The following is a 20,846-nucleotide window of genomic DNA, read 5'->3' on the forward strand; positions in this document are numbered from 1 at the left end:
AGCGGCGACTGTTAAAAATAGCAATGTGTATGTACATAAGCGGCGTTCATTTGTGTTCACAGTACCCCTTGGTGTAAACAGAATGGATATCACTAAAACTCTGACTGTGTTGTCCCACTAAGTTTTTGAATGCCCAAAGTTTTATTTATTATGATTTGGCTCTCATCGAGGGCCACATAAAATAACATACATAATATCAATAACAAAATAAGCACAAGATACAGACAACTTCAGAAGTAACAACTAAATATAAGCAAATAATAAACTCCGCAGCATCTCCCAAACTCATATTAATATATATCTAAAAATCCTTTAAAATAATTAAATAATCTGGAACAGAACATTTCGTTAGGTGGGCAGTACAGAGCATGGCAAAACATTTTTATATTCAAAATTCCCAACTGTAAACAGATAGGTTTTATCCATTTTTTGCGCCATACATGTAATATCGGGCAAACAAACAATACGTGGTTGAGGTCTTGAGCAGCATTATTGCATAGATTGCATAAAGGAGTCACATCATACCATTTTGCAAGAAGTGTATTAAGTGGAAGCAAGTTATGGCGTAAGAGGAACCATATCCTACGGACACCATGAGGTATATTCCACCTTAAATATTGTTGTGCAAGTTTAGGTGTATAGGTTAGGACCAGAGCTTCCCTTTCTTTATACTTCTGTTGGGCCAGTATATCCATCTTAAAGCATAGTTCCCAGGACCTACTTTTTAGCTTTTGCTTTAATTCTAATGGAGAAAGAGAAAATAACATACTTTCATCTAATTCCAGTAATACAACAGCTTTTCTAAAATTTTTCACCAGCTGCGAAAACTCATTAAAGGTACCTAAAAGCTCTTTTTTTATGATTTCACGTAGGGTTCCTGGTTTAGCTCTGGCCAGGGAAGCTATCCACCTCACAAGAGCGGCCAGCCCTTGGGCCCAGCAACTTCGCAGACCAAATTCTAGTCTGCAAGAAGTCGTGGAGCAGGCTGAATTAAGTGAGGAGATTTTCCTTAATACCTTTCCCTCCACTTTTTGCATAAAATCCCATTGCTTTAAATCCACCAATTCTGTTCCATAAAGAAGGGTGGCAGGAATCTTCGCTCGAAACACCTCCAAGCAAGAAGAGAAATGCCTCTTCCCTGTCGCATTATACAATGAACATAATCCCATACCGTGGGCAGTTGCCTTTCTAGAGTTATTTTCAATGTGAGGCTTCTCACTAAGGTTAGAAGATATAATTTTGCCCAAAAATGTATAGGAGTTAACTACTTCAAGTTTTTCTCCGCTTAATGACCAATTATAGTTCCTCGATCTGCACTTCTTTTTACCAAAGATGCACATGATCTTGCTTTTAGAACTATTAATTTTCATACAGTGTTTTTCCGCGAAATCATTCAAAGTATGAAGACGATTAGCAAGACCTTTAGGAGTCAAGTCTAAAATTAGTATGTCGTCAGCATACATTAGAATAGATACGGCAGTCCCTCCAATTACTGGGGCAAAACCATCACTTTCTGCAATTACCGTAGGCAGATCGGCCATGTACAGGGAAAACAATGTGGGTGCTAGTATACATCCCTGTTTTAACCCATTGCGTGAGGGGATTGCTTGCGTAAGACCCCTTTCTCCGCCTTGTAGCACCTTACACCAGGTGTTACAGTGCAGGGACATAACTAACTCCAATAAGTATCGCGGCATACCAAATGACATCAGTTTTCTCCATAGCGTCGGTCGGTCAACCCTATCGAACGCTGCGGAGAAATCAATAAATGCTGCATATATGCCCCCACCACGAACACGCACATATTTGTCCGTAATTACATGCAACATAGTTAGGTTATCTAAAGTTCCATGCTCTTTTCGAAAGCCTGTCTGTTCCCTGGGAATAACATTATTTAAAAAAGCCCAGTCTGTTATTAATATTAATAGCAGTTTAGCGAAGATTTTTCCAATCGCATCTAATAACGCAATTAGGCGATAATTAGCAGGATTCTCGCGGTCTCCTTTTTTAAAAATTGGAATTAAAATACTTCCCCGCCAGGAGTCAGGAACTGTTCGCTTTTTGAAGCATGCCTGAAACACAGGAAGCAGGATCCTGCTCCAATTTGTTACGTCTTGCTTAATTATAGACATGGGCACTTCATCTGGACCCATAGCCCCAGAAGAACGCATGCTCTTAATTGCGGTGGCTATGGAGTACTCAGTGGGGAGTTCCATTTTATCATCAATGTTACCGTCTGGAACCCAAGTGTCCCCGCCTGCTCCATTGGATGCATATAAGGTGAGCACATATTGGATCCAGACATCTTCAGTAATAACAGTGGGAGTGGATGTTTTAACAGACCCACATCCTTGTCTTATTATGGACCAAAAAGCTCTAGAGTTTTTACTCCAAGATGCTTCTCTTAAACTGATCCATACCATATCTTCTTTGTCTCTTTTTAATTTGGCTCTCAATCTCACCCTCCTTCGCTTTAGTAACGCTAGCTGTCTCCCAATTTCTCCTGATCTGAATAGATATTGCGTCCTAACAAGTTTGTTAATCTCTTTATTTAACTTTAATAAAGGACTAGGAGAGAAGTATTTCTTTTTAAGCTTTCCTTTACTCCTAGCCATTTCAGTAATTTTTAGGATAAGCGTTTCAAGGAATATGAATTCCCTACCTTGCCAAGAGTCAAGATTAGTTAGAAATTGAATAAGGATGTTTTGTACATTATTATTAGAGTTGATACCCCAATAGCATCTCCCAGAAAGGCAATTGATAGAGAAGCCTTTATTCATTAGAGACCAGCGGTCAGAATCCGGGGGTATTAATGAGACAGTTAGTTTAATAATTTTATGGTCACTCAGAGGGGTATGTGTAATTACCAAGTCTTTAAAGCAAGAGAACGTATCAAAATCTGTTATTGCATAATCCAAAATGGATTCACCCCTGATAGAGCCATGTGTATAATTAGCAGGGGAATCAGAGGGCATTCTACCATTTATAATAATTCCCTCCATAGCACTAAGCTCCCCGAGAAGGATCTTGCCCCTTTTATTCGTTTTTATATTATTAGGCAAGCAAGCTTGGGGAATATTAAAAACTTCTTCTTTTACTTTGTTTCGAAACAGGTCTAGGGAAGTATTGGACACTTTACAATTTAAGTCCCCCACCAGTAATAAGTACGGTGGGTCATCCACCTCTAATACCTGCTTTATGTAGGCAAACATACGTTTTAACACTGGGGTAAAAATATCTTCGGGAGGGATGTAGGCATTTAATATTATAAACGACGACCGTTGTACAACAGTATCCAGATTAGAAATGGTTATGGATTGAAATAGATTACTCTCATCCTTTTGGTGTGAGAATTGCCATTGTAATGTATTAGATAGCAAACAAGCAATTCCACCTTTAGCGTGGCCCCTTTTGGAAGGCGTTGCAGCGGCTTCTAGGATGAAGTAATCATTCCCCCCATACGGGAGAGTATCACACCATGTTTCTTGTATACAGTACAGATCTGCCTTCAGAGAAAGAAGATAATCAAATTTCTCCGGACAGTTAGACAAGCCAGCAGCATTCCAAGACACTATATTTAAACACTGGTTAAAGATATGAAGATGATCGTGGGTTTCTCGAGGTGGTGTTTGAGAGAACTCCCGGTAACCAGTTCCACCTTGAAGCATCTTCATCTAGAGGGTTATCCGTGTTACCCGTTAAAGGCAAGACCTGTGAAACCATACGTTTACCTCTGGAAAGCCAAATTTTCAGGTCATTATTACCTACAGGATAATCATCCTGACCAGAGGATAACCTTGTGATTCCTTCAACGAAAGAATAACATACGTTTTTGTTAACAAAAGGTAACACGTCAATGCCTCTACGTTGAAAGGCTTCTGCTTGTTGAAGGACCAGATTAGCAATAATTTTTGAATAAAACTTGACCCTTATTCGTTGGCCATTTATATTTCTTATAGGAAAAACTAAATCAATATCATTTGTCTGGACCAACTTTAAGCTTTCAATTTCATTAAAACAGCTTAATAGCCAAGATCTATTCATTCTCAAATCAGAATCAAGTAAGGGCAAAAAATCCAGTAACAAGGTATCCACATAGGAAGTAATACCCTTAGATGTCTGTTGAGAAACATTTCTGGGTACTTCAGCCTGAGGCAGAAAAATAGGGGCTGTTGGATTAAATACTCTTGTTACTATTGAAGAATGTCTGTCAGTCACATTCATAGGTTGGGAAACATGGGCACCACTTGCAGACCCAGAAACCACCAAATTCGGAGTTGCATCATCTGTGGCCTCAGTTACTAATCCAGAAATCACCCCATTCGTAGTTACTTCAGCTGGGGTATCATTGGAGTCATTTAAGATACCTTCCGGCTCTACATTATCCAGAATAACAGAACGGGGGCTATGCCCTCTTCCTATGGAAGCGGGCATTTCAGTTATTACATGTTTTGGAAAAATAATTTGTCTAGGTCTTTTCTTTTTGTATTTACGCATAGGTTTCCCCTTTTTTACTCTTGTTGTCATTTTGGAAACTCGGGGAGACCCAGAGAGACTTTCTGGCACCTTTTTATCCGGCACAAAAATGGGAAAGAGATCATGGACCCCCGTTTGAGCTTCTTGACACACATTCTCTTCCTGCTCAACTAGGGATGTTTCCGTTCTCAAAAGCGGGACCGATGAAGAGCATGGATTAGTGGGCTTACAAGTCTCCTGCTCCATTGGTAATCCCAATGGGGCAATTCCCTTCCCTTCAGTAGAGGAAATAGCCTCTTGATGTACAACAGGCTCAAGATTAGAAGGGGCCACTAGAGACACAGGTTCATTTACAACCTTTTTCACATTTTGTGCCAACAGTACTTGTAGTATTTCAGTAACAGAGGATAAAATACAATCAGAATTTACAGCAAATTTACCCATTAACAATAGAATGGAAGACAAAATTTGCTCCAAGGCTATGAGTGACTCAGAGATGGGTTTATCATTCATTGGGTAACTTGAAGATGTAAGGGGACAAATCCCCGATAGATTAAAATGAGGGGATTGTTCATTGCTCAGTGGAGATAGATTATCTGTGGATTTGACAGAAGGGGTACTGCTATATAATAGCAGACCAGACGGTGTTTCTCCAATTGGCGTTTTATTAACTACAGTGGGAGGCAGAGATGACTTTTCCACATATCTTCCACAGAGTTCAAGATCAATACTAGTGGCTATGGACACATCACCCTTATCATCGTCCAAAATATCATTCCCCTTGTAGACATCATGTATCAGTGATTGCGATGTTAACAGGGGATCAACCACAGCCATATGTTCAGAACTAATTGGCAGGTCCGCCACCTTAGACTGGCTTAGTGAGCTCTTTATTTCCACCATGGGAGTCACCTCACTACCTTCCACCTTACTTAAGCAGGGATTTAATTGCTGTACTGGATCATTATCAAATTTCCTGGAAGCTTCAAGCGATCTATCTAAGCTTTTTTCCCAAATTTGATTTAAATGCAACTGACCTTTCATAATAGCACTGTTAGTTTGTTTTTTTCTCAAATGATTCGGACCATGTGTTGTACCAAGATTCTCCATTACAACCTTCCCAGATCGTAATGTCTTAGCCTCCATCTTATTAAAGATATAACAAAGCCTACAATAAAGGTCCCAAACTTATAAAATATCAGTTAAAAATAATACAAAAAATGAAATGAAGTGAGAGAGATACTAACAGTCTACTACTCTATGCCTATATTTCTATCAGCATTAGCGTTACTAAACAATATAATAACGCAGACTAATATATATACACATACGACTGAAGAGTCAAGATACCGGGGCCCAGCCCGGCCTACCTCGGCCACAGAGGGCCCGCCCTTTGCCCGGGCTTAGCTCCGCGCTTTGATCCGCGCGCGTCCCGCTAGCGCGTCATTCAGTGCCTTATTATACTATAAGGGGGCGGGAAGAGGGCCAGCTGAGGCGAATTGATTTCCGCAGCGCCCGCTGGTCCTCGCAGTCCCTGACACTCTGAAGCACTCTGGAGATTCCCTCGTCGGTTTCCTTTCAGCCTCGCTGAGTCCGCTGATGACAGGCACTCGAACGGCGCCCGCGAAGCGGGGGCCGTGAGTCGTGGGTTGGAAAGCAGGAAAATAAGCACCCGATAGCAAGTGAGCAGAATCTCGCTTTAACAGGTACACAGTGTAGAGTTACACCTCCACTTTTAAATCCGGCGGGAGGGGGCGGGAAGAGGGCCAGCTGAGGCGAATTGATTTCCGCAGCGCCCGCTGGTCCTCGCAGTCCCTGACACTCTGAAGCACTCTGGAGATTCCCTCGTCGGTTTCCTTTCAGCCTCGCTGAGTCCGCTGATGACAGGCACTCGAACGGCGCCCGCGAAGCGGGGGCCGTGAGTCGTGGGTTGGAAAGCAGGAAAATAAGCACCCGATAGCAAGTGAGCAGAATCTCGCTTTAACAGGTACACAGTGTAGAGTTACACCTCCACTTTTAAATCCGGCGGGAGGGGGCGGGAAGAGGGCCAGCTGAGGCGAATTGATTTCCGCAGCGCCCGCTGGTCCTCGCAGTCCCTGACACTCTGAAGCACTCTGGAGATTCCCTCGTCGGTTTCCTTTCAGCCTCGCTGAGTCCGCTGATGACAGGCACTCGAACGGCGCCCGCGAAGCGGGGGCCGTGAGTCGTGGGTTGGAAAGCAGGAAAATAAGCACCCGATAGCAAGTGAGCAGAATCTCGCTTTAACAGGTACACAGTGTAGAGTTACACCTCCACTTTTAAATCCGGCGGGAGGGGGCGGGAAGAGGGCCAGCTGAGGCGAATTGATTTCCGCAGCGCCCGCTGGTCCTCGCAGTCCCTGACACTCTGAAGCACTCTGGAGATTCCCTCGTCGGTTTCCTTTCAGCCTCGCTGAGTCCGCTGATGACAGGCACTCGAACGGCGCCCGCGAAGCGGGGGCCGTGAGTCGTGGGTTGGAAAGCAGGAAAATAAGCACCCGATAGCAAGTGAGCAGAATCTCGCTTTAACAGGTACAGTGTTGTCCCACTAGCATAGACCCATGCACACACGTACACGACAGCCACTTTAGGCACCATGGTCTCTCAGTTTGCGGTCGATCGCCAGTGCCCCTTCCTTGACCCTGCAAGCTTCCCCCATGCACCCTGGCTGCCCCCTCTCCCACATGCGCGAGTCATGAGCCCACCCCTCCCGCATGACTCTGTCCCTAAGAATCGCACCCCGCGCCTGACCAACACCTCCTGTCCCTCCATGAATACCCCTCCTTTGATGACCTCTTCCTCTGAGCCTGAACGTCAGCCCTGACCACTGGTCATCCCTTAGCCTGAGGATACAGTTTATTGCCCACTACTTTATGCACTCGTCTCTCTTGGAAGAAGCTACTATTGATCATGGCCATCCCACCCCCTGAGACTCGATCAGGCACACACACAATCCAATGGAATCAGCAGAACACTCAGCCGCATGACAGCCCCCTCCTATTGCATGGAGGATAAGGGCCCTACTGTAGCCACGTGGTGGAATACCTCCATACTATACAAAGTGTTGATTGTAATAAAGGATGCCTGTGTGCCACAAACCTGTGTATAAAAGACGAAGCCTCAGAGAAACTTGTTAGAGCACCTCCCGAAGACACTATGCGAGTGTCCCAAAGGACAGGCTCTCCTCATGAGTAATAAACCCTGTTCTTGTTTTCCTACTTCCAGTGCCCGTCTCTTTATTTGGTAACTATTCAAGATGCAAACGAAGAGTCGCCCTGCACCAGCGGCCTGGGCATCGGGTGCGATATGGGCTGACTCTTCTACACTCTGTTATCAGGCCGCGCACACTCCAGCACCGAAAATCTGATCAACCTGTGATCGGTCCAGAGCACCTGCAGGGTATCAACCTCTATGTGTGGAACAGATGAAAACACCTGATCCAGGGTATGCCCCTTCTCATGTGTTGGCCCAGACACGAATGGTATAAGACTCAGCGGAGATGTAACATCCAGCAATTTGGCCGCATCTGGGTCATCCGCCGCGTCAAGGCGGATGCATGTATGCATGCATTTATATTTGTATTGATATAGAATGCAGATTATATATGTTTATAAATGTATGTATATATATATATATATATATATATATACATACATAAATGCATATGCATATATATATGCATATATATATGTGTATATGTGTGCGTGTAGAAAGAAGTAGAGAGGTAGAGGTGTAGAGGTAAAGAGGTAGAGGTAGAGAGGTAGAGACTAGTAGAGAGAGAAGTAGAGAGAGGTAGAGAGGTAGAGAGAAGAGAGTGAGTAATAGAGTAGAGAGTGAGTAGTAGAGAGTAGTAGAGAGCAGTAGAGAGAGTAGTAGAGAGTGAGTAGTAGAGAGTAGTAGAGATTGAGTAGTAGAGAGTGAGTAGTAGAGAGTAGTAGAGAGTAAGTAGTAGAGTGAGTAGTAGAGAGCAGTAGAGTGAGTAGTAGAGAGGAATAAAGAGTGAGTAGTAGAGAGTAGTAGAGTGAGTAGCAGAAAGAGAGAATAGTAGAGAGTAGTAGAGAGTGAGTAGTAGAGTCAGTAGTAGAGAGTAGTAGAGAGAGAGTAGTAGAGACTGATTAGTAGAGAGTAGTAGAGAGTGAGTAGTAGAGAGTGAGTAGTAGAGAGTAGTAGAGAGTGAGAAGTAGAGAGTGAGTAGTAGAGAGTAGTAGATAGTGAGTAGTAAAGAGTGAGTAGTAGAGAGAGAGTAGTAGAGAGTGAGTAGTAGAGAGTAGAGAGTAGTAGAGAGTGAGTAGTAGAGAGTAGTAGATAGTGAGTAGTAGGGAGTGAGTAGTAGAGAGAGAGTAGTAGAGAGTAGTAGAGTAGTAGAGAATGAGTAGTAGAGAGTGAGTATTAGAGAGTAGTGGAGCAGTAGAGTCCTTATTGAAGAGCTGAATCTTGGTGTATATTCAAATGCTTTTATTTTCCTTAAGTTTATGTACCACAGCTAGCTGACGCGTTTCGTTCTGTACAACAGAACTTCTTCAGGGCGTTCTTATTTCCTTCAAGTTATGTCGGTATCCTGTTGTCATTTAAGTAGATATTTCTTCCAAATGTTAGACGAGACGTAAGTACATTCTTATTCAAAGTGACTAGGTATCAATTTTACCCACACAATTCGGGCAGACTTGAGTAATTTATAGCATCCTCAAAGTCAGTCTTTCAAAAATTCCAAAGTATAGGACATGATAATCCAAATCCAAATGTTTCTCAAGAAAAGTCATTTTCAATTGTTCGGAATTTCGGCGTTTGGGCGGATATGACCCAGGGACCCCCAGTATGCAAGGGGAATTAGTCCCCCCTCTGCATGCGTTGCAGAGAGGTGTAAAAAGAGGCATAGCCTCATTACACCTCTGTGCCATGCAGCCCCCTGGCGCATACTGGAGGTTCCAGGTGGGCTAGTTGGCCCCCAGGGACCCCCAGTATGCAAGGGGAATTAGTTCCCCCTCTTCAAACATGCACGGGGGCTGCGTTGCAGAGAGGTGTAAAAAAGGGTGTGGCCTCATTACACCTCTCTGCAATGCAGTCCCCTGGCGCATACTGGAGATTCCTGGTGGGCTTTCAGGTCTTATATAGTTAGGAATTAGCATAAAAAAACCTTTGAAATTCACTGAAAAAAACATAGGTTTCAGGCCTAATATAGTTAGGAATTAGCATTTAAAAAACCTTGCAAATTCACTGAAAAAACCATAGGTTTCAGGCCTTATATAGTTAGGAATTAGCATTTAAAAAACCTTTAAAATTCACTCATTTGAGATGTCATCAGTGATGTCACTGACCATGTCATGAATGATGTAATATGTGACATCAGCAGCAGTGGATTGCGGGTGCGCGAAATATAGTTAGTACAACTAACTATATAGGAGCAATTTCAATGGTTTTGTATGAGTGAAATGTCCAGCTAACTATAACACCCCTAAAACTTATAGTTTTTTGAGTGAATTTTAAAGGTTTTTTAAATGCTAATTCCTAACTGTATAAGGCCTGAGACTTATGTTTTTTTTCAGTGAATATATATATATATATATATATATATATAAAACCAAGTCCTCAGCACTGCAAACATTCAGCAACAGAAGACACGGACCCCAGGCTGCAGTCAGGTAGATTTTATTTTCCTCTCAGGCGACGCGTTTCGAGCAACTCGTGCTCTTGATCACACACCAAACACCTGGTCAGCATTTTTTTAAATACATTTTCTCTTTGCAGTGCTCCACCTCCAAAGTGAGTCACATGGTGCATGAACATAAATAAAATACTTCACGACACCCACCTTCCTTACCATTAATAAACAGGAGAAAAGGAAAAAAGGAAATATATAACTGCATGAATGCAATAAGCCAAAATGTTCTCATAAGACACTCATTGTCCAATCCATCATATAAGGGTTAAAATATCAACTCCTACAGACCCAATCAGAACAACAACCCCACAATACGAACAAACTCTCTATACAAATACAAAAATATATATATATATATACATAAAAAAATATATATATATATGTGATTCCTATATATACACAATTACATAACATATACAGTATCTACAAATATGGACAATAGAAAAGTTGTTGACTATTGGTCTTTATCTATTGGATATAAGAGAACAAAAACTATTTATCATACATTGGCTTTTTTCACATTTCCCCTATAGTCCATACTCAAACCCTAAGTGATAATACATATATTAGTGATTGAGACACTTAAAAAAACAACAAAGTACAAAAAAATCTTTGTGTTTGGTAATTAATAAAAAATGTGACTTTTTACTTTTTTTTGAATATATACATAGTCGTTCGAAGAGAATTTAACCGTATTTACAGCTTGTTATCAGTTCATTATCTCGAAAGATATGGTTGAATCATTCCTTCCCCATATGTACAACTTCTTGTCTTAATTTTTCTTATATTCGATATAGTGATCTTGAATCCATACCGGCCCTTGAAGAACAAAGAAAATAAAAATCCTCATCAGGATTTATTTCATATTTTCTATATACGTCACTATATACATACTGCGCACAATTCATAAAAGATGATGCAAATCTTCAGTTGTATTAAGCCCATTGGGATATTTGCTATCCAGCTCCACTATGTACTCTGTCTCCCTTCTTCTTAGGAGTCCCTCTCTATCACCTCCACGATTGAGAGGGGCCACTACATCTATAACGAAATAAGTCAACTGTGACAGATCATTATTATGTGTTGATTTGAAGTGGCGTGCCACGGGGTATGTATTGTCGTTGTTCACTATTGCACGCAAGTGTTGCAAAATCCTGACATGCACCTGTAGCTTAGTGCTGCCCACATATCGCAGACCACAGGTGCAGGTCAGGACGTATATAGCAAACTCGCTGTGACAATTAAATTTGCCCCGAATGGCCTTCCTAATGGGACAGAAAGGTGTGCTGTAGTGAGTGGTGTTAACTCCAAATTTGCACGCCCTACACGTGGAGCATTTAAAAAATCCTTTATATTTGAGCCAGGTGCTGCCACCACCTGATTCTGGGCTAGTTTTCACTAGGCTGTTATGCATACTATGTGATTTTTTATAGGTTATCATAGGAGTACCTTGTAGTATCTCACCATAAAAACCGTCTGTCATCAAGATAGGCCAATGTTTTTTGACAATGGACCTTATTTGTTTTTCATGCTTGCTGTACGTTAGAATCAAGCGAGGAGTATTATTTTCTGGAGTGGGTTCTTGTGCATCAGATCTTAATAAAGATTCTCTAGATTTTTCACGACTTTTCTTTAGGGCACTATTTAAAACCTTATCACTGTACCCTCTGACTTTGAGTCTATTAATCGTATTCCTTGCTTCTTGTTCAAATATTTCAGGGGTACTACTGATTCGCTTGACCCGCACTAATTCTCCATATGGGACATTATTGATCACATGCTTTGGATGATTACTGCTGGCATGTAATATGCTGTTTCCAGCTGTCGGTTTACGGAAAAGAGAGGTAGATACAGTATTGTTTTCAATCATTAGATGAACATCTAAAAAATCTGCTTGTACCTTACTGATATTAGAGGTGAATAAAAGATTTTCTTGGTTGTCATTGAGTGCATCTATAAAAACCTGTGCACTCGTCTCATCCCCCTCCCATATACAAAAAACATCATCTATAAACCGTTTCCAGTATTGCACATGTTGAAATCCTGGTGTGGCAGTGAGACCGCGCTCCTCCCACCAGCCCACGTGAAGACACGCGTAGCTGGGGGAGAAGCACGATCCCATCGCCACACCCCGCACCTGTCTCCATATATTTTTTGCAAACATGAAATAATTGTTATGCAAACACCAGTGTATTAATTCACATAACATCTTGTTGTGCGCATAGTATTCACATGACCGTAGACCAAGATAATGCTTGATTGCCTCCAAACCTTTTACGTGATCTATAGACGTATACAATGACTCTATATCAAGAGTTATTAGACACCAATTTTCTTGCCATTCAATGGAGGATAATTTCATTAAAAAGTCCCCTGTGTCTTTGATATAACTCGGTAAGTTTTTCACAATGTCTTGTAAAAAGAAATCAATATAACTGGAAATGTTTTCTCCTACACTATTGATAGCCGCAATAATCGGACGGCCGGGTGTTGGAACTCTCTGTTTATGTATTTTTGGAATCAGATACAGTATAGGTATCACTGGGTGCTCTACATTCAAAAAGTCATATTCAACTTGTGAGATCAAATTGTTCCTTTTGAATGACATTAACATCTTTTTCACCTCATCCTTTGCCCTTTTGTATGCCATTCCATTTGATCTATCATAACAAGAGGTGTCATTCAATTGTCTCATGGCCTCAGCAATATATTCCTCCTTATTCCACAACACAATATTTCCACCTTTATCAGACTTGTTGATCACCACTTCATGATTCTGACTTAGTTTTTTCATTAACATGTTATATTGATTTACTTTGGCATTGTTTTTATAAGTTTGAGTCTGCACTGTGCGGTTTAGTTTTTTAAGATCCTCAATGACACAGTCATGATAGATGTCTACCGCATCTTTAGGCATTACAGGCAAAAACGTGCTTACCGGTTTAAATGGACTGTCACCAGCTCCTTTTTGGCAGATGTCTACATTGTAAAGTTCACATTGTGTTGATAGAACCTCCCCGGTGGTTGGTTTCCCCAAACCACCGGAATCCTCCAAATTACACAGGTTCAGAAGCAATCTAGCATCTCGTGCTGCTGGTATTGCGGTATTGCCAGTAGTTTTTATCAATCGTTTGGTGGTTTTATCTTTATCTTTGGTCGCCGGTTTTGATGCGAAGAATTTCCTCAGCTTTAATTTTCGAATGAACTTAAAAACATCCGCTCTGGTGTTCGTGTAATTGAAGGAACTCTCAGGGCAAAAGTTCAATCCTAAAGCTAAAAGCTGTTCTTCTGCCGTTGATAGGGTAACACTCGTGAGATTTGTAATAGTACAGTCCTTTAATATTTCTTCTTGTTGTACCATTGCTTCTTTTTCTTTTGTGGCTGCTGCTGAGGCTTTTCGCTTTTTTCGCCTTGCGTGCCGCTTTGCGTTGCATCTCTTGCGTTTTGATTCTTTTTCGTCCTGGGTCGTAATGTTTGCAGCCGGTCCTCCACTAAAAAATCAATTTCTTCCGCAAGGTTGAGGACTCTACTAGAATTACCACCTTCTGCCCCATTGGATTCAACAAGCGAAATACTCGAAGTGCTGGACATGCTTGCCAGAGAAATAGAATCTGCATCAGAGTTCTCACCATGTACATCCACTTGGTTAGAACTTCCTGCCCCATCATTCCTGACCGTTTGCTTAGACAGCTTGGACTGTCTCGCTCTGTCGAATTTGCGGGAAAATGTATATATTTGGCCAGTTGTATAGTCATTTAAATCCCTCGCAAATTTGTGGATTTTTCTCACTTTGATGCGCTCCTCGTGTTTGCGGAGCCGTTCACTTATTTCTTTGCGTGTCGTTGTTATCAACACTTTAATCTCAGAGTCATTGATGGCATCCAATTGGTCATTTAAGCTTTTTATCTCTTCCAGTAATTTGTCCCGATCTATCACGGCGTACTCAATAAGAAGTTTCACCAAATTCATTGAGGCATCTAGGTTCAATTCGCCCCATTTCTTCAACATTGCCGGATTGGGGTCTTCAAAACTCGGCGCCAGCATGATGCGCAAGCCGCGTGGTATTCTTCCTGCTTCCACATATTTGGTAAGCGACTTATGTTCCCACCACTTGGTAATTTCAGATTTGGTCTTTTTTTCAAGGGTCTTTAATAGTTGTTTTGCATTTAGTTGTGCACTATTGGGCTGACTAACCGCTGCGGTGGCGTTCGAAGCGTTCTTCCGCACATTGTTAAACAGCGCCTCTGCCGCGTCTTCACGCTCACTCTCCAAACTTGCTGACATGGTGAAAACGCGAGGATAATATAATATAGTATACCGCTGGCAAACGCCAATGTCGGTCTTCTGACTGCCTTATGTCTTGAACTCGCTACCTGGTAATCCCGGAATAACACCACCTTTCTGACTGGACGACACCCGCCGGTAGCTCACCTATCAGGTCAACCGCTGGCGCGTCTTCCTTCAGTACTCGTCGTGGTTGCTTCTTTCGGTCCAGGGGGTCTCGCCAAATTCCCTCCTCGGAATACAAACAAGAAAGCTGTAAAAGCGAGGCCACTTTCAAACGAGTGGGTACCGTAAACGGGGACAGCTCGCCACCGTAACATATAAAACCAAGTCCTCAGCACTGCAAACATTCAGCAACAGAAGACACGGACCCCAGGCTGCAGTCAGGTAGATTTTATTTTCCTCTCAGGCGACGCGTTTCGAGCAACTCGTGCTCTTGATCACACACCAAACACCTGGTCAGCATTTTTTTAAATACATTTTCTCTTTGCAGTGCTCCACCTCCAAAGTGAGTCACATGGTGCATGAACATAAATAAAATACTTCACGACACCCACCTTCCTTACCATTAATAAACAGGAGAAAAGGAAAAAAGGAAATATATATATATATGCGAGTTGCTCGTTAACCACAAAAACAGGAAAATAACGAGGGAAGACCCAAGTTCAGTGCCAATTTTTTATTCTTTACACACTCACACACCAAGTTCTCCGCCATGACGCGTTTCGGCAGATCCCTATATATATATATATATTGTCAAGGTGTATACATGTGAAGTTATATATAGGAAAACTTTTCTTACCCGTAGAAACTTACCTTAATGATATCGAAATTCTTGACATAATATTTTGACCCACAATATTTTGGTTTCCGATATTCTGCCTAACCCCCAGTTCATAGCTCACCCTGCTCTTAAAAAATGATTGTAACTTGAACTGCAAAGAACAAAAGAACAACTGTGCAAAAGCAGTAACCCACTGGGCTATCTACATAAAATACAAATCTATGATCTGCATGTTACATGTTGTGCTTTGCAGCAGGCATATTAACCCTCTGTGCTACTTTATCATGAGTCACAACTGACACTAGGCAAAACTCAGATCTCTGCATCAAGTACAGTAATCACCAGAGTTATCTTGGCATTATTATTGTGTGAAAATGTATGGCCACATGAAGAACTCTGCTCCAGGTGTCTTTAACCCTATAAGATATGTTGTAATATTTTATCCTATTTGATCGTTCTTATAAAGCGCATGGCTACCCGGAGGCCTCCCAGTGCTAGAACCAACACCGACCGCAGAACCGTCACATGTAGGGGGAACTCATTTTTAAATAGCCAAGTCTTTAGCTCCTTACGGAAGTTCATGTTCCAGTCGGTGTAACCCCATCTGTCTGGTGTTCCACAGTTTGGGGGCCAAGTAGGCCATTGAGCTGCCTCCCCATCTAGATCTGATAATCTTGGGAACATTCACCAGGTGTGCCAAGGATGATCTGAGTGGCCTAACAGGAGTGTAAGGGGAGGCTAAAGTTTGTAGCAGTGAAGGGCCTTTGTTGTGAAGTGTTCTGTGCAAGATGAAAAAGGTCCTGAAACTACACCCACTGCTCAACCTGGAACCGGTGTATTTATGTTAAAGTAACTTTTATATCGCATGATTACCCGGAGGTGTCTTGCCAATGGCTCTGTTGAATGGGTTCAGAAAAGTATTAATTAGAGAAAAGCCACATTTTTAGGGCTCGGCTATAACGCGCTGAAAGCGCGTTCTCGCCGAGAACTATTGTCGGCGTCTCAGCAGTCTGAGACGCCGAAGGGAGACAAGACCTGGCCGCGCGCAGCGTTTTTCCATAGGATAACGTTGTGCGCGCGGCCAGGTCTTGTCTCCACGGCATGCATGGCAGGCCGGATCGCGTCGCGCACCTCTGTGGAATGCACAGGGAGTCTGCAGAGAGGCGCGCGGCGCTGATAACACGCTCCATGTGTTAGTCGACTCAGGCAGGCGTTTCTAAAGAAAGCATAAGAAACAATGTAAATAAAAGTGAAAACAGACAACTGACTGTGCAGATTAAAAATACATTCCAACAGCCGACACGGTCAGACGTGATGTGAAAGTGGGATAAGTAGCTTCAGAAATCCCTGCAAACCCTACGGTGGAGCACCTATCCAAGGTCTTGGAGGTTTATTTCACGATAACCACTCAAGATAAACGTTCATGCAATGATTCTAAAAGGAAATCATTTACTTAGTCAGTGGTTACACTGCAACTCTGAAGTGGATCTGGCCCACATACAAACGCTGGACACCCCAGGGTGATAGATTAGCCTATCGAGCAATACATTCATGTTTGGCCCGTTTAAAAAAATATATATATCTTTGGATAAGAGTACCCATTCTTTTTGTATTTAGTACCTAGATATTCTTCTAGTACACAATATGGAGCATTTTAAAATATCTTCCATAGCTGCACTAAACTCCCAGTCCGAACCTACAACAAAGAACCTACTTGTAGCAGACATGACTGAACCAACCAAGCAAGCAAAGCACAGTCACCAGGGATCCAGATATATTTTGAGGCAGTGAAAATGTAATCCATATTTTTTTTTTTAAGTAGAGAGTAAAAGCAATCTTAAGACAGTAAAAGAAATTGTCTCCTCAAAAGAGTGATAATTGGGTGAAAAGCGCTTAACACATGAGTAATGTTCAACACTTTACATAAAACAAGAACACAAAACAGAGATGTAAACCAACTGTCAGTCTTCATTGACAATTTAATGCATATTCATGCACACACAAACACCACCACTCCCATGCACACACGGACACCACCACTCCCATGCACACACGGACACCACCACTGCCATGCACACACGGACACCACCACTGCCATACACACACGGACACCACCACTGCCATGCACACACGGACACCACCACTGCCATGCACACACGGACACCACCACTGCCATGCACACACGGACACCATCACTGCCATGCACACACAGACACCACCACTGCCATACACACACGGACACCACCACTGCCATGCACACACAGACACCACCACTCCCATGCACACACGGACACCACCACTGCCATGCACACACGGACACCATCACTGCCATACACACAAGGATACCACCACTGGCATACACACACGGATATCACCACTGCCATGCACACACAGACACCACCACTGCCGTACACACACGGACACCACCACTGCCATGCACACACGGACACCACCACTGCCATACACACACGGACACCATCACTGCCATGCACACACGGACACCACCACTCCCATGCACGGACACCACCCCTGCTTAATTTGTAAAAAAAAAAGTGCCAGGGCTTTCATTTGTAAAAAATTAAGTGAAAGGGCACTCGTCAGGAGGCTACTGTAGTTAGCCATACACATTACGCGACTTTGAGCTATTGGCATTGTAAATGACAATGACTTTTATTTATGTTTTTGTTTTTAAAACATAAATAAAAGACCTTGTCATTTACAATGTCAAGACCTTAAACTCGCGTTCATTTACAATGCTAATAGCTCTAACTTTTGCAATGCCGAGATCGTTGCATTGTAAATGCTTGTTAATTCCTTCCTAAAGGAAAGGCGATTGGGCATGGCTCTAATGCGAGGGTGTAATTCATTCCATGCTTTGGTAGTACATGTAACAAAACTTCTTCCACCCCAGTTAGTGTGTTTAAACTAAGGGCCAACAAGTTTCTTGGCTCTGAAGGAGTGCAGGTTTCTGTTTGGCTCATACCACTTAAAGCTATGTTTCAAGTAGTCTGGACTAGCAACATGTAGAGCTTTGTAAGCTGTGCACAAAGCCTTAAATCGGATTTATTTCCTGATGGGGAGCCGTTGCAAATTGTAAATGTCTCGCAAAGCAGATTTAAATTTGGGAATCTCTGCAAGCAATTTGGTGGCAGCATTATGCAGAGTTTGTAATTTGTTCAGATGTTGGTGCTGCATGTTTAGATACAAGCCCTTGCAATAATTTATCTTTAATAGGACCAAGGCAGTTACCACCATTTTTAGTACATTGGTGGGAATATAAGTCAGCATTTTATTTTAATCATCATCGAGATGTAGAAAGAGGACGCGATAACTGCATTCACCTGCTCATCAAAGGTACATTTGTTATCCATTACAACTCCTAGGTTCCTGGTCTTACTAACAGGAATAGGCAGGTTCCTAGTTCCTCTAGCATGAAGATGGTGACCACAGGGAGGTCTGATTATCAAATAAGATGACCTCCGTCTTCCCGTAATTACATTTAAGATAATTCCTGACAAGTTCCGCCAAAGCCTTCTTAGCAGACTGGTGCCTCAGGATTTTCATGAGGATGCATGGAGAGGCATTTTGGACGAGCTGTACCCTCTTTAACACATATTGGGGAGAGCCGAAGTACAAGGTTTTGACATAGTCGAGTCATTAGATTACCAACTTCTGGACAATCAGCTTTCTGGGTGAGGGGGCGGGAGGGGGAGGAAACGAGGACCTTCCTCAGAAGTCTAAGAATGCCATTTTAGCTAGCTGCAAGCTTCTTTACTTGGTGGTCTATGGTGAGCTTGTCATCCAGCCACATCACCAAACTCTTTATCAGTCTTTTTGTGTGCAGCCAGTTCCCTAGACAGTCGGAGCCTGGCATTCTGATGTTATTGCCCAACAACATGATCTCAGTCTTGTCTTTGTTCAATTTCAGCATTTCAGTCCATGGGAGCATATATAGGTTAAAGAGGGTCAGGCTCAGGACCGAGCCCTACGGCACTCCGCAGCTCAAAGGCAGGCAGTCAAAAAAGCAGGACTAGTCTAGTACCTGGAAGATTCTATTCTCTAGGAAAGAGGTGAGCTATTTCAGTGCCCTATCTCCGATGCTGGCATTATACATTTTATGGATGAGTGTGGTGTGATTTTAGGATGCTGGCTCTGTATATACTATACTAAAGTAAGGTATAGTGTGCACCGACTCCAGTGGATCCCCAAAGACTTACAAAGGTAAAAATCGATAATACTTTACTCTCTATTTGTGGTATTGTGGGCGAGCAGTAAGGATTTATCAGAGGGTAGTGTTAGGCATTTATTGTACACACTCAGACAAGAAATAATGACAATCACTCAAAGGCTGAAATGTCTTGCATTAAAAATATTTCTATAGTTGTATTTTAATTTTAGAACCAAGCCGGACATGGTACAGGTAAATAGAATTGTACTATTCAAGACTTTTGTTAAAAGGTTGTAAAATATTTAAATACAGTTGAAATTACTTTTGGATTACATTTGAGTACTTTTTGGAATACTTTTTCTACTCAGTGTGATATGCCTAGATATCAGTCTGGGAGATGTCCTCGATAAAAGGTAAGTAAAACAGTTTTCATAAAAACAGTTTTTTATGTTTCCATACAAACACCGTCAACACAGTCAATGCAATCCTATGGAGAAAAATGAGGTTATCGGTTTGTAGGTAAGTAAACCGTCTTGAGGGTTGAGTTTCTGGGGTTAGTACAAGAGTTCCCCCAGGGTCAAGGGTGCATTCAAAAAGCACCCTCAGTGGCACTGGGACGGCCGTTTGCAGAGTTCTGAGGCCCAATGATAGCCAATGGGGCTAAGGGCCGTCGGTTGGTGGCTGCTCACGGGCAAACCACAGGGTTGAGGGAGCAACGTTCCTAGAGTTAAGCTCAGGGCAATGGGGGACCCAAGTTAGCACACATGATGCACCCACAGAGTCACAGGGGCGGCCGAGGGCAGTGTGCTGAATCTGCGTCGGGTGCCCTGTTGTTTTCAATGGGAGATCTCCGTTCGGAACAAACATTGCAGGTTCGGGCAAGGAGGATTCCTGGAGGCGACCACTGGTTGGAGAGGTAAGTTGGGATACTGGGGGTTGCCTGGACACCATTGGTTGGGCTACCCAAGGCAGTGGGGCGTCGGGCGCAGGGGTATTTTGAGGCATAGAGTTTCCCTTACCAGCTGCGGTTGGGAGACCCTCCAGATAGAGGATACAGGCAGTGTTAGAAGGCTTGAGGTAGGTCAGTGATCACCAGGGCCCAGGTCAGAATCATAGCAGGGACCTCCTCAGGGTGTTGGGCCACTTGAACTTGGGCCGTGGGCGTCTGGTGCAGACTCGCAGATTCTGCCGGAGCCAGAGTCTAGTCCTTGAGAAAGTCCTGTGCTGACGGGAGACCAAGTCTTTGTAGGTAGGTCCTCTGGGTTCTGGGGGGCTGCAGGACATGCCGGGATTCCACTGGAGCAGGTCGTGGTCGGGACAGGCCAGTAGGGCTGGGGCCAAGGCAGTTGGTGGCTTCCTCTTCTTCCTTCAGCATGGCTCTTCGGTCCTTCTTCTTCTTGCTTGTCTGAGGAGGCAAGGTTTGGGGTTACCTCTAAATACTAAATTTAGCGACGTTTC

This window comes from Lissotriton helveticus, chromosome 1_1 (assembly GCF_964261635.1).
Source record: "Lissotriton helveticus chromosome 1_1, aLisHel1.1, whole genome shotgun sequence".
Lineage (NCBI taxonomy): Eukaryota > Metazoa > Chordata > Amphibia > Caudata > Salamandridae > Lissotriton > Lissotriton helveticus.